General features: G+C 43.4%; 1 pseudogene; it reads right to left on the bottom strand.

Moving 5' to 3' along the window:
- Positions 1-1,013: 1,013 nt before the first annotated feature.
- On the bottom strand, positions 1,014-4,880 carry LOC119903624 (annotated as a pseudogene).
- Between the last annotated feature and the right edge of the window lie 4,473 nt (positions 4,881-9,353).

Consider the following 9,353-nt stretch of genomic DNA (forward strand, 5'->3'; position numbering starts at 1 on the left):
AACAATAATATTAAAATACAGAAAAATGCAGTGACATACAAAGCTAAAAACAGAAAATACAACAAAGACATCTAATATCCAAATTCCCATCATACACACCTCAAATCCTATCAAACTGAATTCTAAGTTGTGAGCATGTTGCTGCTGTGTAACATATTGCTGATTATATATATATATAGCTGATTTGCTCTCTTTTCATCTATCTCCATCATCAAGTCAAACATTAAATGTGTTGACTACAATAAGATGCTGAACATGGTAAACATTCTACCTGGTAAACACATCATGTTAACATTATCACTGTGAGCGTGCTGATGTTGCATAAAATGTTGATAAAGCAACACTCTGCCGAAGGACATTCTCAAAGGACAGCATGCTTGTACACTCTCAGACTTGCTTGGTGATTATTCTACATTATTAGAGGTTATTGTAATTACAAAGTGCAACAGGTTCACAACATGTTTTTATTAAATAAAATAAATGCAGAGTAACATAAAAAGCTAATTACAGAAACATGCAGATTCTCATCATACACAACTCAAATTCTATCAAATTGACTTCTAGGTTGTGGATTTCAAAGATGTATTGTAGACTGAGGAGCTGTGACTTCACCATGCATATACAACTTGTGCAATAATGTCATTATTGTGGTTCAGGTTAATATCTTTTAATATTATCTTGTCTATTCAGAGATATTCTGATCTCCTTAAAATGGCATAACAAAATATATGGACAAATACATTAAACATATTCCAGAGATATATTTTGTCAGCAACAGTCTTAAAGATTCATTGTTCGATATACAGCATGTGGATGATGACTTTTACATTTTGGCAGCATTTTTGTGCTACAGGTTAATCTATTATCTTGTCTATTCAGAGATTTTCTGATCTTCAACGACAAATGATAACAAAATCTATGTATGTGCAACATATATTTAACATATTCCAGAAGGCTTAAAGATTCTATATCTCCTATTTGTATTGGTGCTACTAGTATTTGCATGATGACTTTTACATTTTATCAGCAGGACCCATTTTGTGTATCTTCAGAAATCTAAAAATCGCTCCTTTGATTTGAGGCAGATTCAGGCCATAAACTAGAGGGTTATTGATGGGAGGAATAATCAGATACTCTAAAGATAAAACAACTGTGATGATTGGATTAATTGTATCACTCTCAAATCGAGTAAATAACAGCTCACAGAAGAGAGAGAACGAATAGGTCACAAATGTCACTATGTGGGGCAGGCAGGTTTGTAACGCCTTTCCTCTGAATTCAGACGAGCTTCTCCTGCACACAAGCAGAATCCGTAGATAGGTGTACAGGACAAAGAGCAGGGGATGAAGATGGTTATTATTGTAACAAACTGACCTACTATACTGTTCAGAGTTGTGTCCACACAGGAGAGCTGAACCACAGGCCAGTTAGAACAGAAAAGCCTGTGCAGTTTATTTCCACACAAAGGCAATCGAACAGAAAGAGAAACACAGAAGCCAATAGCAAATGCAGGGTAGAGCAGAGCAAAAATCAGAAGACGTCTCACCATCCTCAAGGTCATTTTGCTGTGATAGTGTAAAGGCTGGCAAATAGCAACAAATCTATCATAGGCCATGATGCTGAGGATGGTGAGCTCATATGATACATAGGTGTAAATAACATATATCTGAATGAAACAAGATGCACGTGAGATCAAATGAGTGTCAGACAGAATGTCCATCAGGAACCTGGGAAGAAGCCGGCTGAGCCATACAGAGAGTTTAAACACAGACAGGAGATAAATATGTACATGGGTTGATGCAGAGACTTCTCCAGGCAGACTGTCAGAATAATGACAACGTTAGCAGAGATTATAGTCATGTAGATCAACAGACACAGACAGAAGAACAGATATCTGAGGGGCCCAGAGTCTGTAAACAGAGTCAGCTGAAAATACCAGGAGTAAAGCTGTTATTGCTCATCATGTCTGCACAACAGAGAAGCAAAAACAGAGATGGATACAAAGAACAAACAAGAGGTAAAACTGCATTGAACAAGAAACATATTCAAAGCCTTACTGAGATAAATTAAGGCAATATACAGTTTAATAAATTTTAGGTAAGTAAAACAGAAGTGAGAATCAAATGATTTGTTCCTTACCTGCTGTATTTATATAAAAATGTGTGTACAAATACTTCCATCCAAAGTTAAATGTAGCTCCTGCAGAACCAGCCAATAAACATATACTGGGTATTTACCACTGAGCTTACTTGTCAAAGTTTGCATATGAATAACAGATCAAACAAAATCAGGAGCGACTATTTACCCTTGGCATGAGGAAAGCAGAGGATACATTTTAACAATAAAATTGTAAAATGAATCAAACATTGATGACTTACTGCTCCCAGATGCTTGATAGGTGCAGTAGCAACATTTCACACATTTATACATGTTAAGTAATAGTGTTACTGCATTATACAAAACTGACACAACTACTACTACACAAATCAACCAACAAAAGCAAGTTTAAACGATCAACCAAGTCATAATAATAATCAAAGCGTGCTCAAAACAGTGTTTGTTAATCAGCTTGTTAAATGAGATTTTCGACTGATGAATCTCTACCCTGTAATGATCCACACAGAAGCAGCTGTGGAAACTTTATCTTCTTCTGCTGCTAGGATGTGAGCAGCAACGTGTACAGTCCAAAGGGACGTAAAGCCTCTCTCACCTGATGTCACCTGACATTCATGTTCTGCAGAGCATGTATCTGTGCTGACTATCTTGTGGGTGTGCTTAACTTTGAAGGTACGTAGGTACATCTGCACCCCCAAAGCATAGAACTGTGCCACACAGTGGATATACTGTTAAGTATTCATAGAACCAGTAACTGTATGTAGTTTTCACCCTCATGCATTTTATTTGTACCTCTAGCAACGTGATTGGCTGTAGTACTGCAGCAAATTAAACTCATTGAAATACTCAAAGTAAAACTGACTGAAGGCACTTGCAATTTTTACTTCTACTCTGTTTTTGTCTGAATGCTTAGCGTTGACAGTGTTAAAATAGCTTTAACTGTGTTTGTACCATCGTGTATAAAGAGGCAGTTCCAAACATACAGTATTAAAACATCTACTTTAGATGTAGCTGAAAGATAAAAGATTCTACAAATATTACAGTATTATCTATCATCAAGATAATTATTCGACAAAACATCAATACAGCACAAATCACTACTGTACACAATAAATGTAATTGGTCAGTGGCCATCAAGAAGAACACTGTGTGCAAGAGGTTTGATCAGGCGTCAGTTTGTTGCGCACTGGAATTCCTATAGTGTCATAGATCAGCGCAGTGGGGGGAGCCCTGTAGCATCGTTTATGAACTGTAGGTAGGTACATGATATTTAACAGAAAAGGCAGAGCAGAGTGGTGCTTAGGGTGGATGGAGGGCCAGAAACTGGACTTTCAACCTGGAGATGGGGTTTCGTATCCCATGTGAAACAAAAAATCAACATTAAAGTTTTTATTTAAGTTACGGAGGTAATGTAATGTATTTTAATGTATGCTCTATGGAACCTAATGAAGCCAAAGACAAACAACCACAAAAAAGGATATAAATATTTCTATGTATCTAACTATCTATCTATACACAGGTCTGTAAGCTTCTGTAAATGTACATGCAATGACGTGTTTTTCACAGAGATTTAAGAGGTTATTATTGTAAACATAGTTCTAAGCGAACGCTAGATTCCACTCAGTTTGATAGTTACGTATTGTAACACCCGATTCTGTGGGTCTAGGTGTAGCCCTCTAAGGCCATTGCTATTGGGTGTACCCCTACGCGTGCATGAAAAGCTTGTCTACGTCCACCCGCAGTGTGGGCCTTTCCTATGTCCGCACACTGTATATATACACACAATGGTGAGACCTGACCATCAAGGTCCAGTGAGGCCCACAGTTTAGAGGGCTGTGCCTATACTCGAAGAATCTGGAGTTACAATACGTAACTATCGTTTTATTTCATACAGGCTTTGCAAAGTAAGGCTATCGCTATTGGGTTAGAGGCGTAGCAGGGTTAGTCAACACCTCACTGGCCCAAATGGTACCACCTGCCCAGAGCCAAACACCAGCGTTGGAATGCCAACTATTTGGCGGAGTAATAGGACTGAGTAGAGGTGGCTCACTACCCCCCTTTCAGGGGAGTTTTCACAGCTGACCCGACAGCAGCTGCTGGAGGCAGGGAAACCAGGACGTGTTTGTGCGCTTCGAAGCCACCAGGATGACTGCCAAGGTTGAAAACTGCAGGCACTCCAAGAGACGCAGGATCAGCCGAACCAGCGGAAAAGCATACAATAGCCGAGGAGGCCACAGTAGGTGCGCGAACGTATCCACCCCAGCTGGGGGGTCATCCCGGGAGCTCAGTGAAAACAACAGGGCACACTGAGTGTTCTCTCGGTTGGCAAACAGATCCACCTCTACCACGCCAAACCTGAGCCAGATCTGGGCAATCAGATTGGAGTGTAGGTGCCACTCATCTGAGCGAGGGCCCCCTCTCGACATGATGTCCACCCCTCTGTTCAATATGCCAGGGATATACTCTGCTCTGATGGAAAGCAGATGAGTGTGCGCCCACAAGAGCAGCCACCTGGCCAAGCCCAGCAGCTGTGCAGAGCGGACCCTGCCCTGGCGGTTTATGTAGGCTGCTGCAGCCTTATTGTCTGTGCGAGGGTGAAGTGTCGGATCACCTTCCACACCGTAAGAAGCTCCAACACATTTATGTGGAGAGGCATGTGGGTCTGCCACAGACCTCCCACCACCTGAGAGAGGCAGGTGCTGCCCCAGCCCATCAGGGAGGCATCTGTGAAGACCAAGGCTGGGGAATGGCGTAGAGAGCTGCATCTGCAGCAGCTGCAGGCCGATCAGCTTGAGGTCCTTCCTCCAGTAGTGGCGGTCTTCTCCTCTTCATACAATCTCCTGGCTCTTTAGACAGCTCAGTACTGAAGAAAAATGGGAGCCGATGGCCAGGTCTCACAGTTGTGTGTGTATATATACACAAGGTGCGGACACAGGAGAGGCCCACACCGCGGGTGGGTGTAGACAAGCTTTTCTCAGTGCTTAGCATATGTGTGCAGGGGTAAACCCAGTAGCGATATATCAGAATCAGAATAAGAAGAATCAGAAGGAGCTTTATTGCCAAGTAGTATTTTACACATACAAGGAATTTGCTGTGGTGATAAGGTGCTACACGTAGACAATCATACATATATAAATGTAGAAATATAAAATATGGAATGGAAGAACAATGTTGCAAATATATACATGTGCATTATTCTGGGTCTGTGCCGTGCAGAAGTAACGTAACGGAAGAGAATATTGTGTACATATAAATATACAACAACAAATATTTGCGACGTGCCTGGTCTGAGCCCGACACGAGATGAAACAGTATTTACATGTGCAGAGACATTTGTATCGTTTGCAAGGGGGGAGTGTCAGAGGGGGACCCGGGCCTCAGAGTCCTCGAGGAGTACAGGCCCAGAAGAGAAGAAAATTGCAGCTAATCGCCTTCTCTGCAGAGCGAATGATGCACTGCAGCCTGACCTTGTCCCTGGCAGTGGTAGCAGCGTACCAGATGGTGATGGAGGAGGTGAGGATGGATTGATGGGGTGGTGATGGCACAATGGATAAGATGCATTTGGTGTGAGATACCCAGGTTCAATCCCCCACTGTGACACCATTGTGTCCCTGAGCAAGACACTTAACCCTAGTTGCTCCAGAGGCGTGCGACCAAGTCACTTTGGATAAAAGCGTCAGCTAAATATGTAAATGTAAATTCAATGATGACAGTGTGCACCATCATCGTCTTTGGCAGGCTGATCTTCAGCGACTGCAGGAAGTACATCCTCTGCTGGGCCTTCTTGGTGAAGGAGGTGATGTTCAGCTCCCACTTGAGGTCCTGGGAGATGATGGTGCCCAGGAAGCGGAAGGAGTCCACAGTGGTGACTGAGGAGTCACACAGGATGATGGGGGAGGGTGGGGCTGGGCCCTTCCTGAAGTCCACGACCATCTCCACTGTCTTCTGAGCGTTGAGCTCCAGACTGTTCTGGCTGCACCAGGTCACCAGATGGTCGATCTCCCACTTGTAGACGGACTCGTCCCCACCTGAGAGGGTGGTGTCGTCCGCAAACTTCAGGAGCTTGACAGACTGGTGACTGGAGGTGCAGCTGTTGGTGTACAGGGAGAAGAGAAGGGCGGAAAGAACGCAGCCTTGAGGGGAACCAGTGCTGATGGTCCAGGAATCAGAGACATGTTTTCCCAGCTTCACGTGCTGCTTTCTGTCCGTCAGGAAGTCTGTGATCCACCTGCAGGTGGACTCTGGCACGCTCAGCTGGAAGAGCTTGTCCTGCAGCAGGGCCGGGATGATGGTGTTGAAAGCAGAGCTGAAATCCACAAACAGGATCCTGGCGTAGGTTCCTGGGGAGTCCAGGTGCTGGAGGATGTAGTGAAGGGCCGTGTTTACTGCATCATCTACAGACCTGTTGGCTCTGTAGGCGAACTGCAGGGGGTCCAGGAGTGGGTCTGTGATGGATTTTAGGTGGGACAACACACAGCGTTCAAAGGACTTCATAACCACAGAGGTCAGAGCAATGGGTCTGTAGTCGTTTAGTCCAGTGGTCATTGGTTTCTTGGGGACAGGGATGATGGTGGAGGCTTTGAAGCAGGCTGGCACATGGCATGTCTCCAGTGAGGTGTTAAAAATGTCTGTGAACACCGGAGACAGCTGATCAGCACAGTGCTTCAGGGTGGATGGGGAGACAGAGTCTGGCCCAGCTGCTTTGCGGGGTTTCTGCCTCCTGAAAAGACCGTTGACTTCCCTCTCTGTGATGGAGAGAGGAGGGAGGGGGTGGAGCTGGCCAGCTCTGAGGAGGGAGGGGAAGATGTGGTGGACTGAGGCTGAAGCTGAGCGGAGGAGTCACAGGGGATGGTGTCCGATTGACTCTCAAAGCGGCAGTAGAACTGGTTCAGCTCATTTGGCAGGCGAGAATCGTTTATGGAGTGGGGGACTTTGGGTTTACAGTTTGTGATCTGTCTGAACCCCCTGCAGATAGAAGTGGCGTCATTTGCAGAGAACTGTTTTTTTAGTCTCTCTGAGTACAGTCGTTTAGCTTCTCGCACCTCCCTGCTAAACCTGTACTTTAACGCCCTGCACCCGGCCCTGTCAGCACTCCTAAACACCTTCTCCTTTTTCAACATTAGCTGTCCGAGCTTAGCTGTGAACCAGGGTTTGTCATTGTTATAAGTCACCCTGGTCCGAGTTGGAAGGCAGCTGTCCTCACAGAGGACGTCACAGCCTCTGTAAACTCATTCAGACTGTTGGTAGCCTTCTTGAAAACATCCCAGTCAGTGCAGTCCAAACATGTCTGGAGGTCCTCAACAGTTTCACTAGTCCACTTCTTTGATGTCCTCACTACAGGTTTACAGAGCTTTAGTTTTTGCCTGTAAGCAGGGATCAGATGGACCATCACGTGATCAGAGTGTCCCAGTGGAGCGCGTGTAAAGGCGTGATAGGCACTGCTAACTGTGGTGTAGCAGTGATCCAAAGTGTTGGACACTTTAAAAACTTTCTGTCTTTGGGGAGTTCTTGGCTGAGATTTCCCCTGTTAAAGTCACCGAGAACAATAACAATAGAACCCACTTTCACAAGCCATATCACCAAAACAGCATTCTATCATCTTAAAAATATAGCCAGACTAAAGGGTTTCGGTATTCCCAAAAAGACCAGGAGAAGCTCGTCCATGCTTTTATCTCCAGTAAACGTGATGGTCTCTTAACTGGTCTTCTTAAAAAGACTATTAAAACGCTGTAAATGTTATTTATTCTACTCTTGAATTATTTATGTATTTTCTTTCTTATCTACTTTTTTTAAAGCATTTGTTTTTATTATAACTTATAATTTTTATTGATTGAATCTGTAAATTGTGCTATAAATATTCATTTTGTATTTGTATTTGCTTTGTATTGCATCTAATTTTGCAGAGAAGCTCCCGCTTCATGTGTTCTTTTTTTGTCAGCAACTTGAGTGTTCTCGCTCGTGCACGCAGAACATATGGTGCAAATCAGAAACAGATGCATAAGGCATGTACCCCACATTCATGCTCGCACACACACATTATTATATATTATTATTATTATATGTATAACTATTGATGCCATTTAAATCCTAATTCCCAACAGTAGTATGTAAATGTAATTTCTAGGAGACTGGGTTGATTTCAAGACAGCTTACTGGCTTCATCCTCTTTGTACCCCTGTTGGACATAAGGCCACAGCGTGCTTCCTCTGTTGTTCGCCGACCATTGCAACATGTCTTCCTCCCAAGTAAAGTCATCTGTGGGGGACAGAGAGCAAGCCCTTGTCGGTGGGCCACATGTTCCTTGAGGGGGTGTAGGGGTGGAAAAGGTCCAGTAGGTACAAGGCATGGAGAGATTTATAGGTGGGGAGGAGGATTTTGTGGGTGATTCGGAATTTGACCGGGAGCCAGTGAAGCTGAGTGAGGATTGGGGGGATGTGCTGTCACAGCCTAGGGTGAGCTGAGTTCTGGACATATTGCAGCCTGTCCAGGGTACCCTGCTGGGTACGGATGAGTGACTCTGCCACAGAGTCTGAGAGTTAAGGTCAAAGTCTGGAGATGTTTTTGAGGTGATAGAAGGCTGGAATGAGAGGGAGGAGTCCAAAATGACACCTAGCTTGCGGACTTCTTGGGATATGGAGGTGGACCAACCATCCTCGTTGAGGAGTAGATCATCTACCCTCTGGAGCAGCAGCTTGGGAGCCACGGCTATTAACTTTGTTCTGCTGCAGAAATTTATACAGATGTTAACTGTAGTAACAATGGCGATCGTCTGACGTTTCATCTAGCGCCATCATCAGGTCAAAAGTTAAATGTCCACTACAATAACATGCTGTACATGATAAACAGCACATCTAGCATTAACATTGTTAGCATGTTAGTATGCTGATTTTGCATGACATGTTGACAAAGCATGCACACTGCACACTCTTAGTCTTATTTGTTTATTATCCTACATCATTACAGTTTAGTGTTTTATAATTACAAAAGGGAAACTGGTTCACAACACATAAACGACATATTAAAACACAGAAAAATGCAGAGTAACATAAAAAGCTAAAAACAATACAACAGAGTCATCTAACATCCTGTGTATTAATACACATTCTGATCTCCTTAAAATGACATTACAATTTAAATACATAATTAAGACATTAAACATTATGTCGAGTAATATTTAGTCAATAAAAGAGGCTTAAAGTTTCATTGTTTACTACTCAGTTTGTGCAGGAGTTTTAGGT

Source organism: Micropterus salmoides, unplaced genomic scaffold (assembly GCF_014851395.1).
Source record: "Micropterus salmoides isolate LMB-PRFRI ecotype aquatic unplaced genomic scaffold, ASM1485139v1 Ms_hic_scaffold_15, whole genome shotgun sequence".
NCBI classification, from domain to species: domain Eukaryota; kingdom Metazoa; phylum Chordata; class Actinopteri; order Centrarchiformes; family Centrarchidae; genus Micropterus; species Micropterus salmoides.